The following is an 18,855-nucleotide window of genomic DNA, read 5'->3' on the forward strand; positions in this document are numbered from 1 at the left end:
TAAGGTGCCGATTCCGATCCTGTAAAACCCGGGTACGAATGGTCGTACGGAGCGTTCTACCTTACAAACCAGCAAGTACGATTCGTACAGAAATACCATTTCCGTACGAATCGTAAAAAACACCGTACGGCTAAAAAATACATACAATTCTGATCCTGGACAGCGAGTACGCGACGTACGCACGGAGTCAGGCAGCGTTTTACGGACCAGCAAGTACGATTCGTACCTACAGCACTCCGCACGGCTGTATTTTTACAGGAGCCAAAAAGTGCCGGAAAAGCTAAGTACGCTGAGATACACAATGAAAAGGGGGCCCGGTACGCGACGTACACGCCATCACCCACATCGTACGTGTCATCATGTACGGTGCGTACCGCAACATTGCATATGTACGGTGCATACATACACGCTGTTGGGGTACGCACCGTACATAGGCCAACAGTGCGTATGTACGGTGCGTACGTCCGCACTGTACCCCCCACCCCCGTATGTACGGACCGTACCCCCCACCCCCGTATGTACGGACCGTACCCACCACCCACGTATGTCCGCACCGTACCCCCCCTATGTATGGACCGTACCCCCCCACCCACGTATGTCCGCACCGTACCCCCCCACCCATGTATGTCCGCACCGTACCCCAATCCTCGCGTATGTACGGAGCGTACATACGCGAGGATTGGGGTACACCTGGGGTACGGTGCGGACATACGCGGGTGGGGGTACGGTGTGGACATACACGGGTAGGGGGGTACGGTCTGTACATAAGGGGGGTTGGAGGTACGGTGCGGACATACGCGGGTGGGGGGGTACGGTCCGTACATACGGGGGGGTGGGGGTCACGGTGCAGACGTACGCGGGAGGGGTGGGAGGCTGGGGGGGCCGTACGACTCGTACCCCGGGCACAAGTGTACTCAGGGTAGGGGTCGTACAAAGTTCGCTCCGTACGGGGCCTTTTCCATGCGCTTGTGTTTTCGGACGGGCGGTACGGATCGTACTTGCGCGCTCGGACTTCAGTTTTACGATTTGTATGTAAAACTGTCCGGGGACGTCTCGTAGACTTTTCCCGAAGCGATTCGTATGTATTTTTCACGTACGAATTGTACTTCGCCGTTTTTACGGGACTTGTACGATTCGTACGTAAAAAAATACGGATACGAGTCATACGGTAATTTGTTTTAACGGATCGGAATCGGCACCATAGTGTGCGTGTGTCCTAAATTGATTAACATTCAGCGTACTTTTTTGAAACCCCTATTCTTGAAGTTTGGGGTTAGATCCGCTCGCCAGGCACTAATTACATCATTATCTGGCGAATTGATCCCGTTGTTATGCCAACTGATAAAATGTTTAAATGCGGTTGAAAAATGTTTGATATAAAAAGTTTGAGATGTATTATATTTATGTCCCTGGAACCTAATAGCCTTTTTGCGCAGATTGATATTTCGTAGAACGTAGTGTTCATACTGCTAGGGTAATAATTAGAAATGTAATAATGAAGCTACCCCGTCACAGTAATTATTGATGCACCTTATTATTGTCTTTATATAATGAAATTAGTAAATATTGCACGTTAGCACTTTAAAATGCAATATGTGCAATATTCTGTTATAGTAATGCTGGGGCCCAATTTTCTTGTTTCCAATTATCTCCAAGAACCCACTCTGGTCGAGTGAACCTTTTTACTTGCCCAATAGCGTAGAGGGAGCAAACACAATTATCAGTGAATACCTTCCGCAATTTGACATAATTAAGGACTCAAAACTCAATCTCTATTGCTCTCGGGATTTTATTATCAGCAAAAACATCTGCAGATACAAGCACCTCAGTACAAGGCACAACAGGTAAATAGGCACTAACACAAATGCTACTCTGCGAAGAATCCGCATACGACTAAATACAAACAAAAGCACAAACTCTAAAAGCATGAGGTAGATAACTACCAAGCCAATGTCGATATTAGGAATCATTAAACCAACGCATCTCTGTCCCTACTCTATGCTAGATGACATCCCTACTTAGCATTCCCTTAAGACCCAAGAAATTGAAAAAGGTGTCAGAAGTGAAACTCCCAAAGAAGACTTCACTTAGTGAGGATTCGATCTAAAGTATTCCTTCTAGCTCCTCGCCCACCTCTTCTCTCTGCTCTGGGCTACTCTCTTCTGCCCAACCCTCGGGGTGCTGTCCCTAATACGAAACCCCAAAACATAGAACACGCCCTTCGACACACCTCCTCGACCAGGTGTTCTTTCTGTACTTTTGCATTCCGCGCTGTCCATCTTCCATCGTCCGTCAGCTTGGCCTTGAGTCCCAGACACCGTCGGCACGAGGAGTTGCGATTAGCACATTCCAATGCACTCCCATGTCTGGCTTTCTTTATGATTCAACTCTTAGACAAAGACCTTTTCTACTAACGGACCAACTGTCCTTGCACCTGCGGTGAGATCATGGGATGGACAAATACTATGCATCTTTTAACTTTGCAATTTACTGCAGCCCAAAACCTCTACTAGAATAAATCACTTGCGGCCTACCGCACTCAGCTAACATAAGAAATTCCAAGCCCTTCTTCTCAATGACCTATGGTCTACCAGGTTATACACGCCATTAAATTACATTCTAACATTAGTAAATTTACTTTCACATACGTGGATAAATGACATACATGAGTTAATTCAATCAGGTTACACGTTTTAGCCTAATACATTGTATTAACGAAAACTACTTGTTACACATTTCACTGAAAACGTTAACATTATGGTTACACATCTCTAGCACTTCTATATTGCGGTACAGCTTGATACATTTCTTAATACATTTCGCACGACACATCTGAATATACATTGATTATATGCGAGTGCCAACTAACGGTGAATATGATGCACCCCTACAAATTTCAAAACTCTTTGGGCGCTACATCAGTTCCCCCCTTTGATGACAACTGTCATCACACCATCACTCCTCATTTCCCTTGAGCCAAGAAGCTAATCTAAATGGCAGTTACTACCATTCCACTCTGTCGAATCTCTTCTATCCTTTTAAGGTTCTGATATTGACGGTCCTGCATTCTCGCCATTCTCTGCTCATTCGCTCTGAGGGCTCTTTCGGCCTGAAGCCCCGCTGTACCATTTCCATGCCTTTACGAGTCCCCACAAACAACTCACACAAACCACAGCAATTATTATGGGCTTCAGCACCGATCCAAGAAATCCCATTCCCAGGTTCGCAAACCAAGTTCCCACTCGACCAAATCCTTGACCAATCTTTTCCCACACATTCTCTTCTGTCAGATCTAATATTTATTTATGGATTGTGGTGATGTTATCTATGTATTTCTCCAAATCCTTGCTATTGTCTGGAATATACGTGCAACATTCTTGGACCTTCAGCAATTTACAGACTCCGCTCTCTTTTGCCAATAATACGTCTAACGCAAGTCGATTCTGCAAAACCATATTCCGTATCGACAACATTTCTCCATTCACCAACAACAATGACCTTGCCGAATTCATTGACAATTCATCTACCACAGTCGCCAAACTCCTTATTTTCACATCATTCAGGACCACGCCCAAACTAGGTATAGTCGCTCCGTATATATCACCAATCACTACTCCTGCACTTACAGCTCTACGTACTTTCGAATGATGTCCTGACTCTAGCACCTTTAAATCCTCAGCATGATAAATCTTTGGGAATATGATAGCCAAGTAACATGAACCATACCAATTCGCAGGCAATCTCACATAGGCATTCTTCCCACATACATAGTACACGGTCGGAATCACCTGTACCGGACTTTGCAAGAAGTTCTTAGCAGAGTCCTCCAAGGTAAAAGTATGATCGCACGTACTCTGTCCCACTGGAACTTTCTCATAATAGGTCTGAGGACGAGTAATACACAACTTCCCCTTCTGTTCTTCATCTAATGCAATTGGTCCATAACTTCCCTTAGATTTATGCAATCTCTCCTCATCCGTCCAATCCACTGGACTATCTCCTGTATTTCGTGTCTGAGTCAGTTTTCGGTACCTGTCCTCTATCTGAGCTATGAACTTCTTTTCTGTCTCGGACAACCAACATGTCAAGTTATGTCTATGTGCATAAGCTGTATCTAGCTTCACAGTCAGTATGAAATACTTCCGAAGTCTGACTTGTAATAATCATACTTGTTCAAATGTTTGTATGCTGGAACTTCAGGAAGTACTGTATCATATTTGGAAAAGAAATACTCAAAATGTCTCCTGTCATAAAACAAACTGAGCAATAAGCTACAAGAAATCCCATATGTCAATGGGAGATGATGATACCTGATACCTTCATCTACTGAAGCAGGCAACTGCATGCACACATAACAATCCTTCACATCCATCGCATCAACATACTCATACAACAGTTTCGCATAAGCATTGAGTTTGAAGTCAGCTCGAGACAAATCTATGTGAAACATACGACTCTCCTCAAGCATCTGAGCTCTCTGATCTCTACTAGTGACCCCTCCCTGTCTCTGAGTGGTAGGTGTGGGTGTTCCCTGAACCTCCCCCTCCTGTCTATGGGCCACCATGTATGAGGTCACTACTACTACAAATATAACGGCTATCACTATCCCTTACAGTGTGCCTATCACTAATTTGGCTCTACGGTGTGTATTTCCAGGTTCCGCCATCTTTGAAATGTTCTCAATGTTCAGCACTGTCTCTATTGCTACAAGTCTTTTTCTCATCCAGCAATGTTCAATTCAGCTGCTTTCTTTAACTAGGGGAACTTTTAGCAAAGTCCAAAGTTTCTCTTTTGCTTTCTTTAGATCAGGAAGGCTTCCCTAGCTCTTCTTCACTCTCCAACGGAAAAATCCCTAAATTTATTCTTCTTCCACTCGGGCCTAGGTTATCTTCTTTTCAAACTTTATATACAGCAAATTTACACTCAGTCCAGAATAACTGCGGGTCCCAACAGCTGTAAGACCCCTTGCAAAATCTCAAGTTTAAGGGTTGTCAATTCTTGGGGAGCTGGTATAACTGCAAAGGTTGGGAAATCTAGCTTCTCCAGAATCAGACCACGGATGATGCTCAGAAGTGGCGGGTTCGGAATATTGATGGTCAATATTCCTTCGATCTCCAATCCTGGGATTTTCAACAACACTTCCACTCTCGGAAACGGAGAGTTGCTGACCAGTGTGATCGATCTCAGCCGTCCCGTGGTCAGTAACCCTGTCATCAGTCACTGAGTATGCCCACTCTGGTGAAGCGTACTTCTGGCACGGCACTCTTGTTCTCTTCGATCGCCTCAAAGCACCTTGGGGTTGATCTTCGTCCCCTTGCTCTGCTTCGGATTCTTCGGAAACTGGGGCGAGATCTGTTCTTGGTGCCGATTTCAAGTTTACCCGTCCCTGACTCACAGGCCAAACCCTTTCTGCTTCAGTGGCCCCTCCAATCTCCCTACTGGTACCCTGTGCACTGTTTTCTTCTTCCGCAACACCTAACTCGGTACTGCCTTCTGCAGCTCTTGCTTCTTCTTCCGAGTCCGTTTCGATGTTACTTTCACCTTCTCTTCCGGCTTGGTTTAGTGCACAACCAGCTGCGTCAGCAACCCCTACAGCTTGACTTGCCCCCTCAGATGACTCTGCCACCTCAGCTGGGTTTTCGTTCTCGAGAGGGGCTGTATCTTCCAAGGGTGCTGGAACTCTACGGATATGGGAGGCGTGTATCCAGTTCGGAAGTCCTCCACACTTCACTGCTGTATTCGTGATCAATATGACTTGATATGGCCCCCTCCAGCGAGCATCCAGGCAACTCTTCCTCACGTGTTTGCGCACCAGGACCCAGTCCCCTGGGCACAAATCGTGGCACAGGTCACTTACGGCTGGAACTGTTGCTGTCTGCACCTGCTGAGACACAGAACGGACCACGTCAGCCAGGCCTTTACAATAGTCCAGTATCATATCGTCAGTGATATTAATCAAAGCAGTAGCAGATATTGCTGGCAAGCGCATCGCTCTTCCCATGAGGATCTCATGGGGAGACAATCCAGTCCTCCTATCCGGGACACTACGGAGACTCATGAGAACCAAAGGTAATGCATCTGGCCATTTCAAAGATGTCGAAGAACACACTTTCCCCATTCGGGCTTTCAAAGTCCCATTTAAGTGCTCTACAATTCCTGAAGCCTCTGGTCGGTAACTGCAGTGCAATCTTTGATCTACATTCAAGGCAGCACAAAGCAGCTTCATGATCTTGCTGTGGAAATGCGTTCCTCTATCTGATTCAAAAGAGGTCGGGAAACCGTACCTCGGGATCAGTTCTCTCAATAATAGCTTAGCTACAGTGAGTGTGTCACACCTACGTGTCGGGTAAGCCTCCACCCACCTGGAAAAGACACATACTATGACTAATATGTACCTCAACCCATTACACTTCAGAATTTCAATAAAATCCATCTGCATTCTATTGAAAGGTCCACCTGACCTACCTATGTGACTTAACGTCACAGCGGTCCTCTTTCCTACATTCATCTGTTGACATGTGACACACCTTTGACATGTTACATCACTACAGAGCCCCCTACCCTCAATCACCTAACGGCTGTCCGGATAAAAAGATCTCCATAAGAGCGCTCCTAAAGAGCCCGTTGAGCATTGCACCAGCCGGCCCAACGCAGGAGCAGCCCGATGATGACGCTTCACATCCCAATGGGTACGTGATTCACGACACCTAGACGGTTGTATGAGGGCTCCAATATCCGACTAAGTACTACATAGACTAGTCACCTGTATACTCTCTTGGTTCGTCTCATTATCTTTAAGGAACAGCTTTGGTATCACTTTGTTTGTCATTATAGGGCACACCTAGCTGGACCTTCTTTCCAAAGCCCTCTTTCGCCCCCCCTCCTTTTTCTCGTTGAACACACCTTTGGCACACAGCTTCAGCCACTGTCCGAAACTTCAGATTGTACCACGTCTGACGAAACACTCGCATCATTGCGTCCCTGCCAAGATGCACAGCACCATGTATCAACCTCGCCATGGGGTTCAGCAAACATTCCGGTAACACAGCTCGTCCATCATTCGAAACCCAAACATCCACATCTCCCTTCTCACATCCCGCTCGTATCCAGCCGTTCCGCTCCTGATCAGAGACTCCATCCTGCAACTGTTTCAGTTCCTCCCATGAGTCTGCCATGGCTAACATCACATCGTAATCTGTCATCTCTTCACTTTCCGCAACATAGTTCTCAGTAAAATTACATCCCTGTTCTGCGCAAAATCGAGCAACTTCATCTGCATAATTATCACCCAATGACAAGAAATCATTTCCTTTAGTGTGTGCAGAACATTTGACAACAGCAATTTCATCTGGGCTTTGCAATGCTTCCAACAATTGTCGTACATAATCCCCGTTTCTGATGGGTGAACCAGAAGATGTCATAAACCCTCTCTGGGACCACAGCTGTCCGAAGTCGTGAACCACACCAAACCCATATTGGCTATCCATGTAAATCGTTACACGGATCTTATCAGCGGCCAAACAGGCACGGGTCAAGGCAATAAGCTCAGCCACCTGTGCGGAGTATACTCCTTCTAGACAAGCGGCTTCGACCACCCCTGTGATGGTACACACAGCAAACGCTGCTCTCAGTTGACCAACACTGTCTCATAGGCATGAACCGTCCACAAAGAAAATCTCATCTGTAACTGGGAGTGGTTCATCGACAATGTCAGGTCTCGGTTTGGTGCATAGTTCAGTAACATCGAGACAATCATGGTCCTCACAATCTTCATCTACATCTACATTTGGAATAGGCAACAGTGTAGCAGGATTTAAAACAGAACACCTCTTCAGCGTCACATTATCTGCAGCAAGGATGACTTGCTCATAACGAGTCAACATATTATTTGTGAGGTGCTGTGTTTTAGTCCTAGTCATCAACAGTTCAACAGAATGTGGCACATGTACAGTAAGCGGATGACCCATCACAATCCTCTCACATCTTTCGATACTGACACCTGTTGCAGCAACGGATCTGAGACATCCGGGCAACGCAGAAGCTACTGGATCTAAAGTAGCGGAGAAATAGGCAACTGGTCTACAGACACCTCCGTGACTCTGAGTCAACACTGCTAATGCGCAACCTTCCTTTTCGCAACAGAATAAAGCGAATGCCTTGTTATAATCTGGCATTCCCAACGCTGGTGCACTGCATAAGGCTTCTCTCAGCCTCAAAAATGACCTTAAGCAGCCTTCATCCCATGGTACTGGATCATTCACATCCTTTTGCGTCAGCCGCTGTAAGGGCTTCGCTTCAAAGGAAAAGTTCGGGATCCACTGGCGGCAATAGCCCACCATTCCCAGAAACATTCTGACTTCCCACTGAGTTGAGGGAACTGGCATTCTCAGAATTGCATCAATGCGATCTGGCGACACCTTCCTTTTACCTTTCTCAATTCGGTGCCCCAAATACTGTACTTCGCTCAAACAGTACTGCAGTTTGTTTGGAGACACCTTGTGACCATTCTCTCCTAGATAATTCAACAGAGCAACGGTATCAATTCTGCAGGCGTCTTCCGTCTCCGACGCAACGAGCAGATCATCGATATATTGCACTAAAACAGAGTTTTGTGGGAACACAAGACCTTTGATATTCTTCTTCAAGATCTGATTTAAGATAGATGGGCTCTCGGTATACCCCTGTGGGATACGACACCACGTTAACACACGATTTTCCAGCCGAAATGCAAAAAGAAAACGGCTTTCTTCATGTAAAGGAATTGAGAAAAATGCTTTACACAAGTCAATCACCGTGAACCATTCAGCTTCGCATGGGATCTGAAATAGGATCACAGATGGATTCGGTACCACTGGACAACATGGAACGACTATTTCGTTTATTTTTCGCAAATCTTGCACAATCCTAAATTTCCCGCTTGGTTTCTGTAGTCCCATGATAGGTGAATTACATGGGCTACCCATAATCTCCATTAGTATTCCCTGCCTGATCATAGACTCAATTACAGGTTTAATCCCTGCAATAGTTTCAGGAGATAGCTTATACTGGGGTGTCCTCGGAAACTCTACGTTTGATTTAATCTGGATTTTCACTGGATCTACTCCCTTGACTAAACCAATCTCCTCTCCACTAAGGTCCCATACGTCAATAGACACTGAGTCTCTCAGATCAAGTGGAAGCTCCTCCACCGTCAATGCTGGGTACATTTCCACACACACACGCTGGTTCACAACCTTAAAGGTCGCGTCATCGTTTCTCGTCTCTACCTCCACTCCTTTCGGGGTGCAGTAGATCGTGCAGTTGAGCTTGCACAATAGATCTCTCCCTAACCGGCAAACCGGACTAGAATCGCACACCACAAACTGGTGTCGATCTCTGAAATTTCCTATCCTGATTGGAATTGGCTCCGTCAGCGGACTAATCAGTTTCTTATTTGCCACACCAACAACCTGGATACTTTGTCCAGAAAGAGCTAGACCTGGAACCACTGCTGATCTTATAGTCGATCTCGTCGCCCCCGTATCAACCAAGAAGGTTGTAGGGTGACCGTCAAGGTTTGCCTCCACAAAGGGTCCTTTCTGATCTATCTCTAGGATGGCTCTAAGGATGCAATCCTTATCTCTGTCTGAACATGATCGTGCCAACAGGCTGGTATCGTTCCCCTCACTCACTTCGAACATTGGCATTTGTAAATATGTTCTGGCTGGGGAACCTGCACCTGCGGAACACCAGTCCCCGCTTTCATCATTCTAGGTCTAGTTACTGTCGGTACCACTTCCGTCCCAGGGACCTGAACTATTTCTCCTTCCGGCTGTATCTGATTCCATGGATTCAAGGGACACTCGCGTCTCCAGTGTCCAACCTGGTGACACTGATGGCATGCGGTAGTCTTTTTCAATGTCGCCACATCCATGCCTGTTCTTTGGTCTATTGGCCTCGGCCTTCCCTGCCCCTGAACATTCTGGTTTCCTGCCTGATAATTCCCCTGTCTCCTCACCAATGCTCCCCCATTAGGCTGTCCCTGAGCGGTTTGCATCTGAGCAAGCAACAAGTTATTTTTCAACTTCCTATGTTTGGATTCAATCTCATCTGTGCAATATCGGGCGTACCGCAAAATCTCATCAACCGGTTTATTCTGCCAACAAATCAAGTGCTGCTGTATCTTGAGACTAACCTCCGGCCTCAATCCCAACACAAACTTTGAGACAAACTGTCCCATGTCTTTCGTGTCCAACGCATCTAGGCCACTGTACTGCTTAAAAGCCTGCAAGAGTCTCTCATAGAACTCATGTACCGTCTCCTTGGGTTCCTGCACTGTCCTGTCTATCTTCACCCAATCGATATCTTGTGGTGAAACCTTCTCCTTCAACCAGGTGATCACTCGCTCATACATCCTCATTACTAGCAGTGACGGACCATTCGTGATCGTGTTCCTATTGGGCTCATAAGTCGGCCAATCAACGGCAGTCTTGCATGCTGCCCACAAATCCCCCGGAACCACAATATCAAACAAGGTATTCAGATCAATCCACAATACCTTCGAGATCTTTACAAAGCGGTCAACCTGCTTGTACCACTCTGCGGGCTTCTCCCTAAGCCGGGGAAAATCATTCGTAAACGCCGCCAAATCACCCCTGCTCCAGGGTACGTGCACATATCCTCCATTCTGCACTTCCCGTAAAGGGAAGTTTCCTATCCTTGTCGCCCCTCCACCCGGAGGTGGAGTCCCTGCCATCGCTCCCCTAGAGGTTTTCTTCCGGGACCATTTTTCTTCCCATTTATCGAGCGTCATCCATACACGCATGGCTGGGATTAAATCTCTACAATGGGACCTCAGTCCAACAACCCTTTTCTCCTCCAGTTCCTGGTCACTGTACTGCAACCTATGACTTCCTTGCAATGCTTTAGTCTTGGACAGATCCACCTCATACCGCCTAGCCAATTCTGACAATTTCTCATGTGCAACTCGTGCCTTCCGAGTCACATCCTTCGCTACGAAGAGTAATTCATCTGGTCCATACGATAATATCCTATCAAGGGGTAAGTTTCCTGCTATTATCTCATCCAGTTCCGCCTTCAACCTTATTACATCTATCATCCCGGCTCCTAGGGCTCCTTTCAGCACCTCTCGACAGACCACCCTTCCTCTACCGTCATCCTCACACTCCTGGTCCTGCGACCTCCTTTCTTCTGATATATCCCTTGGAGCGGATTGATCTCCGAAAATGACCTGCTCTCTCTCTGCTATCCTTACTCTGGGGTCTTGTCCTCTCAAGGGTGGTACCCATGATCGTAAATCTGATTCCGACTCTCTCAGAGACCTCGACCTCTCTGTTCTCTGTTCTCCTTGTCCATAAGGTGAATCTGATATGGCTGGCAATGGTGTACTCCATTCTATAGGGTTCGGAGTCCGGGCCATTGCACCCGCTAGGCCACTTTCCGCGACCTCTCTCCTAACCCCCTCAGCTGTCTGTTCTGGGTGTTCGCCCTCCTCTGTATCTGGATGGTAAATGGAAACTATGGGTCCAATGGTAACCGGTACCTTAAAAGCATCCGGTAACCTCACATCTCTCTCGACCTTTACGCTTGCCTCGGACGGACTCCTTGTACCCTCTGTTCCTATCGAGAGTCCTCCTTCTACTCTCATCTCGGGGTGGATGGTTACTCCTCTAGTGTCTTCTATCTGAATCAATGTCCCTTCTGGGACCTCCGGGTTATACGGAGGTCTCTCTGACAACAATCTTTCCAACAACTCATCATCTATCTCACTCTCATCCTCTTCTTCTGGCTTTACGTTCTTTACCCCCTCCGATGTGATCAATAAGGGATACAGCCTATCTCCCTCTAGTGCCTGTACCCTCCATCTTTTCTCCACTGCATCCCATTTGGCATCCTGATAAGCCCCGATCGACCTTTACACCCTTTCCTGATTCCTTCCTCTATCCCTATCATGCGCTGCTCTAATCCACGCATGTAATGCTTCGAATTGTGTTGGCCTCGGCAAGGGTCGTAACCCCGCCATCACAGATTTCAACTGGTACAGCACTGCTAGCCTAAACGAGCCGTACCTCGGGAATGCTAGTTCCCCTTCACTTTGAGTCATTTCATGCCAATTCTCAAGCCAAATTATCGTATGCAATCCCACATTCTTAGCCATATAATGTGCTGGAGTATCCTCAGGAGGAGCTTCTTCTCCCTCCTGAGTAACCACATGTTTATCGCCTCTACACAATTCTCGAAAAACCTTAAAACACTTCATGATTGACAAAATTCGATTCTACACACTGTTTTACCTCTTAGCGTCAAACCCTCCAATAACAGCGCGACTAACACCGACCAGCCTATCACAGCGCGGCACTCTCTGACGTCACCTTCCTTCTTTCGCAGCAGTTCCCTTCGCTTTCACCTACGTCTCACGCCTGCATTCGTCCCATTCATACACCAAAATAACCGTTTGTCCCAAACAAGTTACTTCTCTGGCTGTCCGTCCACAGCCTCTGACTGTTCGTCCACAGTCTCTCAAAATTGTTGACCTCGGTTGGCAACTGTCTGTCCCCGTCCGGCCAGACAGATCGCCTCTGATAGGTTACAAGTACTCAAATTCACATACAGCAACCCACGACCAGCGTCGAGTTGTCATGCACTCACACATTCGCTCCCCCTATCTCGGTCCAGGTGATCGATGGTACCTCACAATCTCCTTTGGGTGGTCAACAAAATCTACTACAGGTGTCTTCTACACCACAATTACCGGGTTGCGCGCGCTCACAGCCTGATCTCACAGTCACTCAACATTCACTCTAACTCCGCAAGACATCACACATCAAATCAACACCGCAATCTACAACATCTCATCCTATTCATACTTACTCCAAGAACTGCTGCTTCCTGCCGCACTGCTACTCGCTGTCTATGTTCACCATCTGCCGTCGTCTGCTGCTCACCGTCTGATGATTCACCATCACTTATCGTATATGGGTCTCAAGGATCACTTATCCTAATCTAATTGTCCCTCGCTATCGGAAGTAACCATCCTCTGCTACCAACTGCTGGGGCCCAATTTTCTTGTTTCCAATTATCTCCAAGAACCCACTCTGGTCGAGTGAACCTTTTTACGTGCCCAACAGCGTAGAGGGAGCAAACACAATTATCAGTGAATACCTTCCGCAATTTGACATAATTAAGGACTCGAAACTCAATCTCTACTGCTCTCGGGATTTTATTATCAGCAAAAACATCTGCAGATACAAGCACCTCAGTACAAGGCACAACAGGTAAATAGGCACTAACACAAATGCTACTCTACGAAGAATCCGCATACGACTAAATACAAACAAAAGCACAAACTCTAAAAGCATGAGGTAGATAACTACCAAGCCAATGTCGATATTAGGAATCATTAAACCAACGCATCTCTGTCCCTACTCGATGCTAGATGACATCCCTACTTAGCATTCCCTTAAGACCCAAGAAATCGAAAAAGGTGTCAGAAGTGAAACTCCCAAAGAAGTCTTCACTTAGTGAGGATTCGATCTAAAGTATTCCTTCTAGCTCCTCGCCCACCTCTTCTCTCTGCTCTGGGCTACTCTCTTCTGCCCAACCCTCGGGGTGCTGTCCCTAATACGAAACCCCAAAACATAGAACACGCACTTCGACACACCTCCTCGACCAGGTCTTCTTTATGTACTTTTCCATTCCGCGCTGTCCATCTTCCATCGTCCATCATCTTGGCCTTGAGTCCCAGACACCGTCGGCACGAGGAGTTGCGATTGGCACATTCCAATGCACTCCCATGTCTGGCTTTCTTCATGATTCAACTCTTAGACAAAGACCTTTTCTACTAACGAACCAACTGTCCTTGCACCTGCGGTGAGATCATGGGATTGAGAAAAACTACGCATCTTTTAACTTTGCAATTTACTGCAGCCCAAAACCTCTACTAGAATAAATCACTTGCGGCCTACCGCACTCAGCTAACATAGGAAATTCCAAGCCCTTCTTCTTAATGACCTATGTGAATTCGGGCCTCTACCAGGTTAAACACACCATTAAATTACATTCTAACATTAGTACTTTTACTTTCACATACGTGGATAAATGACATACATGAGTTAATTCAATCAGGTTACACGTTTTAGCCTAATACATTGTATTAACGAAAACTTCTCGTTACACATTTCACTGAATATGTTCACATTATGGTTACACATCTCTAGCACTTCTATATTGCGGTACAGCTTGATACATTTCTTAATACATTTTGCATGACACATCTGAATATACATTGATTATATGCGAGTGCCAACTAACGGTGAATATGATGCACCCCTACAAATTTCAAAACTCTTTGGGCGCTACATCAGTAACTATTGATGCATTTTTATATATGTTATCAATTGAATTAGGTTTTCTTTGCATGATTAAGCCCATGTCTGATTGATTTTACATCCTTTTTCTTATATGGACAATGTATGGTGAATTGGTCTGGTTTTACGACATAATTATGAATGTATTGGTAAATTCTTAAATAATATTTGTGGTACAGTTTTTTAAATATTGTGTGATGGGAAGATGTGTTGATTGCACTGATTTTCATTAATCAAGCAATTAAAGATTGATTATTAACCACCACAACAAACAGTTCCAATCTAACACATCTCTCTCTTGCACTTCCAACAACCCTATCAACTCTCCCCCACACACCTACTGCCCACTCTCACTGCTCCCTCACACTCTCTATCTCCTCTTTATACTGCCTGCTCACACATACTAAGCACAGCTTCTTTTCCATGTCTTTTCAAGGTTTACGTCCCTCAAACCCAGACTCTCCCCTTCTTTTTCTCTTTCTCACACACTCTTTCTGCTCCTTGGTCTCGAGTTTATTCACCACTACTCAAACAGCTGCTAACACACACACTTATTCATCTATACATCCAGCCACACACCCATGTAGTCTCATAAGACAGCCACTCACTCACCCATACAAGCACTCATTCACCCACACAACCACTTAAATACCCATTCACACATCCATACAAGCACTCACACATCCGCTCACTCACCCATACATCCATTTACACAGACACGCACACACCAACTCACTTAACCAAACAGCAACTCAAACAGCCACTCACTCACCCATAAAGCCACTGACACACCCATCCAGTCAGCAATATAGTCCCTCACACAGCCTCTTAATCACCTCCACAGCTACTAACATACCTACTTATACACCCATGCAGCTACTCACACACCTATACAAGCACTCAGACGCCCATTCACACATGGATACACACAGCCACTCACATAGTATATGTTATAAATAGTATCACTCATTAGTAGTATAGAAAGTATACTATTGTAACTTTTGTAGTACCTTGGTATATATATTTAATACTCATAGACATTTAGAAAGCACACAAACTCACTGGATGATGTAATTAGTAATGTCATTTGAGATATCATCAGTGATGTCATCAGTAATGTCACTGACCTTTTCATGAGTGATGTAATATGTGAGGTAATTAGCAGTGCATGGCAAGGGCCCCGGATCATGGATTCATAACCCTAAGAGACTAACTTTGTTTTTTTAATATTGTTGGGTGGATGTTGCTCTACTTTCAACCCCCCTCAACATTAAAAAAATGCTTTATGGTGACTCTGGCCCTTCTAGGGGCACCGCCAAGATCCAAAAATATTCTTAAAAAGCCTTTGAAGGGCTTAGGGCAAAGCAGTGAATTATAAATGAGCAGCTCCTTCGGCTCACCTATTCTTTGTTCAATTTTTATACTTATTGTTTTGAGTGCCCCAGTGCCCACCCTGTGCACCCACACCTTTTATTATGCTGTGGGGGAGCTCCAACGCCACCGCAGCCCGGACAGCTCCCCAACCATTGTTTTTCTTTTAATTTTCATATTGGTAGTCCTGGTGCTCACCTGGAGCACTCACATTTACTTAAATATGGGGACCCCTGGGGAGAGCCTCAGGTCCCTAGCGGCCCTGGCCAACTCTCCAGTCTACCCCATGGTAGAAGTCAGCCATTTGTTTTAAAAAAAACATTAATATTGGGTTCCCAGCCGGGGGCACCCACATTTATTTAATATTGGGGGCTGTGGAGAGAGCCACAGAGCCCCTGTGGCCTCAGCCACTTCCCAGCCAACACCAGTTATGATGCTGGCCGGATCCAGCACCATTCTCTTTAGCTCCTGCTCTAGTGGGAGCTGCTTCTTTTTTTGCTCCAAATTGTGTGAGAGCAAATTTGTGTTCCCTGCCCGGGAGTGTCGGCCAGGGTATGGCCACAGCCCCCTGGGCAGGAAATGCAATGTTCCCAGGATACTACTTGGATCAGCCCTATGAGATGGGGTCCTCAGGGCCAATGCAGGCTTGGGGAGAGGTCCCAATGCCCTCCTCCCCTATAACAAATACTGGCCCGTGTAATGGGGTTCCCAGGGCCCTAATGTGGCTCGGTAAGGGGGTACAACATACCTCCTCCTCGTAAATTGGTTATGGTCCTGAGAGATGGGGTGCCAGGGACCTCATAGTGGCTCAGGCAGGAAGGCCGCATGCTCCCTCCTCTTATTTATGAATATGGCCCTGGGGGATGGGGTCCCCATGATCTCTTAGGAGCTCATAGAAAGGACTGTATGTCCCCCTACTCTTAATTGTAACTATATGCCCAGGGGATGCGGTCCCACGGGGCCTCTCCAAGAGTTGAGCGGGCTGCATGTCCCCCTCTCAAAAACTCTGATTGCGCCAGCCCCCTTAGGTGGCGTTTTAATAGAAGAGGCAAGAACACAATTTTTTTTATTGCGAATAAAAATAAAATAGCTGCTTTTGGCCCCAGATGTGGACCCTCTGAGATGCCTCTGCCAGGCTTAGGAGGGAAAGGTATCTCTACCCAGCTCCCTTATATAGAGAGTCCCAAAATGGCTGCCTCAAAATCTTTATTGATATTGTGGCAGTCAATCAGATCTTATCCGTAGATCTGCCAGTTCTGTGAATACTCTGTTGTGTGAAATATATATATATATTCAACAGAATTACACAAAATCAGAAAAAGCTAATTTTTTTGTAACAAGATCTAATTTTCTGCTAATCGTGGTGTAATTCCATTCAGCCATTTTGGCTGAAACTGTACCTAATTTTTTAATGGAGAAATGAATGGGGAAAAGGGTATTGGGACCCTCCTTTTTCCGACCCCCGCTTGACGGATCACCCTGAAAGATCCCAGGAAGGAGCTGAGGTATATTTTTTGGACTGTATTGTGAAGATTTGTCAAATGGTGCCAAAGTTATAAGCAAGCCAAAAAATGGTTTTCCTATGGAAACGTGGTATTAACTATAACTATATACATTCATGAATATCTTCTTCATTTTTCAATTCCTTTCAGTAAGAGCACAACAGTTGCAAACTTGGTGGTAAATATAGTTAATTTCACAAATTTTTAGAAGTGCAAAAAGCGTGTCAATGCATTTATGCTTCACTGCCTTGGTCACGACGCTGCCTACCATGTTGTGTTTACTTAAACACATTAAGTACGAAAGAGTGTGAAGATAGAAAATGGACTAACTTGGGATAAAAACGTGTGTGCCATCTTTAAATATACAATTTTAAAAACAATATGGTAAGTCCATGGAAGATATACTGATAAAGATATATAGATATATGTTACCCAGTGGTGCTGGCCACTGGTTAGTTATAGTTAGATTGGTGTTTCCATAGGAAATGCAGTTTCATTTACTAATAACTTTGGCACCGTTTGACATATCCTCATTTTTTTATCGACAGTACCCTCTCCATGTGCGGCCAGGTCTAAGCATTAGTTGGTTCCTGTTTTGGTTGTTCTTCATATGCTAAAGAAAATCCTTCCCCAATTGTCATCTGATACTAGGAAGATTGTGGTCCAAGCCCTGGTGACATCAATATTTGACTATGCAAACAGCCTGTACCAGCACCTGAAAGTGATACAAAACTCTACCACTAGGGTGATCTTTAGCCCTAAACCCAGGTCACAGATGGCCTCCATTCTCAAGACCCTACACTGGTTGCGAATAAAGGAAAGGATCAAGGTTTAAGGCCCTGGTGATCTTCTTTAAATCCCTCCACGGCATCGGAGCCAGTTAGGTAAACAAGCACGTGAATCACTACATTCCAGTAAGGACCTTAAGATTCTCCTCCTCCGATCTTGTCCGCATCCCTAAAATTTGCTTGACCCGCATGGGGGGACGATCCTTCGGGTTACTATGTGCTTAGGTGTGGAACCGACTACCCGCCTCACTGAGAGCCAGTGCTGACCTGACAACTTTCAAGAAACGTCTTAAAACTTGGGGGCAGATTTATGATAACTGGCGCATCCCTGCATATCAGCAGGGATGCGCCAGTTATAATGCGCCACAGCTGCGCCACCATGGGGCAAAAACGGCACAGATGCGTGACGCATCTGTGCCGTAAAAGTGGCGCATTGCTGGAGTTGAGTCGCAAGCGTGACGCAGCTCCAGCAATGTTCTGGGGGGCCCTATCTGTACAATGCTGCGTCACTCCTTACGCCTGCTTCAAGCAGGCGCATGGTTTTGACGCAGCATGGGCCTAAAAGTGACTGAGTGAAATCTTGTAGATTTCACTCAGCCACTTTTAGGAGGCGTTCCTGCGCCGGAAAGCCCCCACCTGCCCTGGAACGCCTACATGTGGCGCAGGGCTTTACAACGTGACGCATCTCCCAGATGCGTCACGTTGTAAATACCCCTCACCATGGCGCAGGATTTGCGCCGCTGCTGCGTCACAAAAGTGACGCAACGGCGGCGCAAAAGTGGCGCAAGTGCAACATAAATCTGCCCCTTGGCTCTTTAAGGTTTAGTT

The sequence above is a fragment of the Triturus cristatus genome, chromosome 1_2, assembly GCF_964204655.1.
Source record: "Triturus cristatus chromosome 1_2, aTriCri1.1, whole genome shotgun sequence".
Lineage (NCBI taxonomy): Eukaryota > Metazoa > Chordata > Amphibia > Caudata > Salamandridae > Triturus > Triturus cristatus.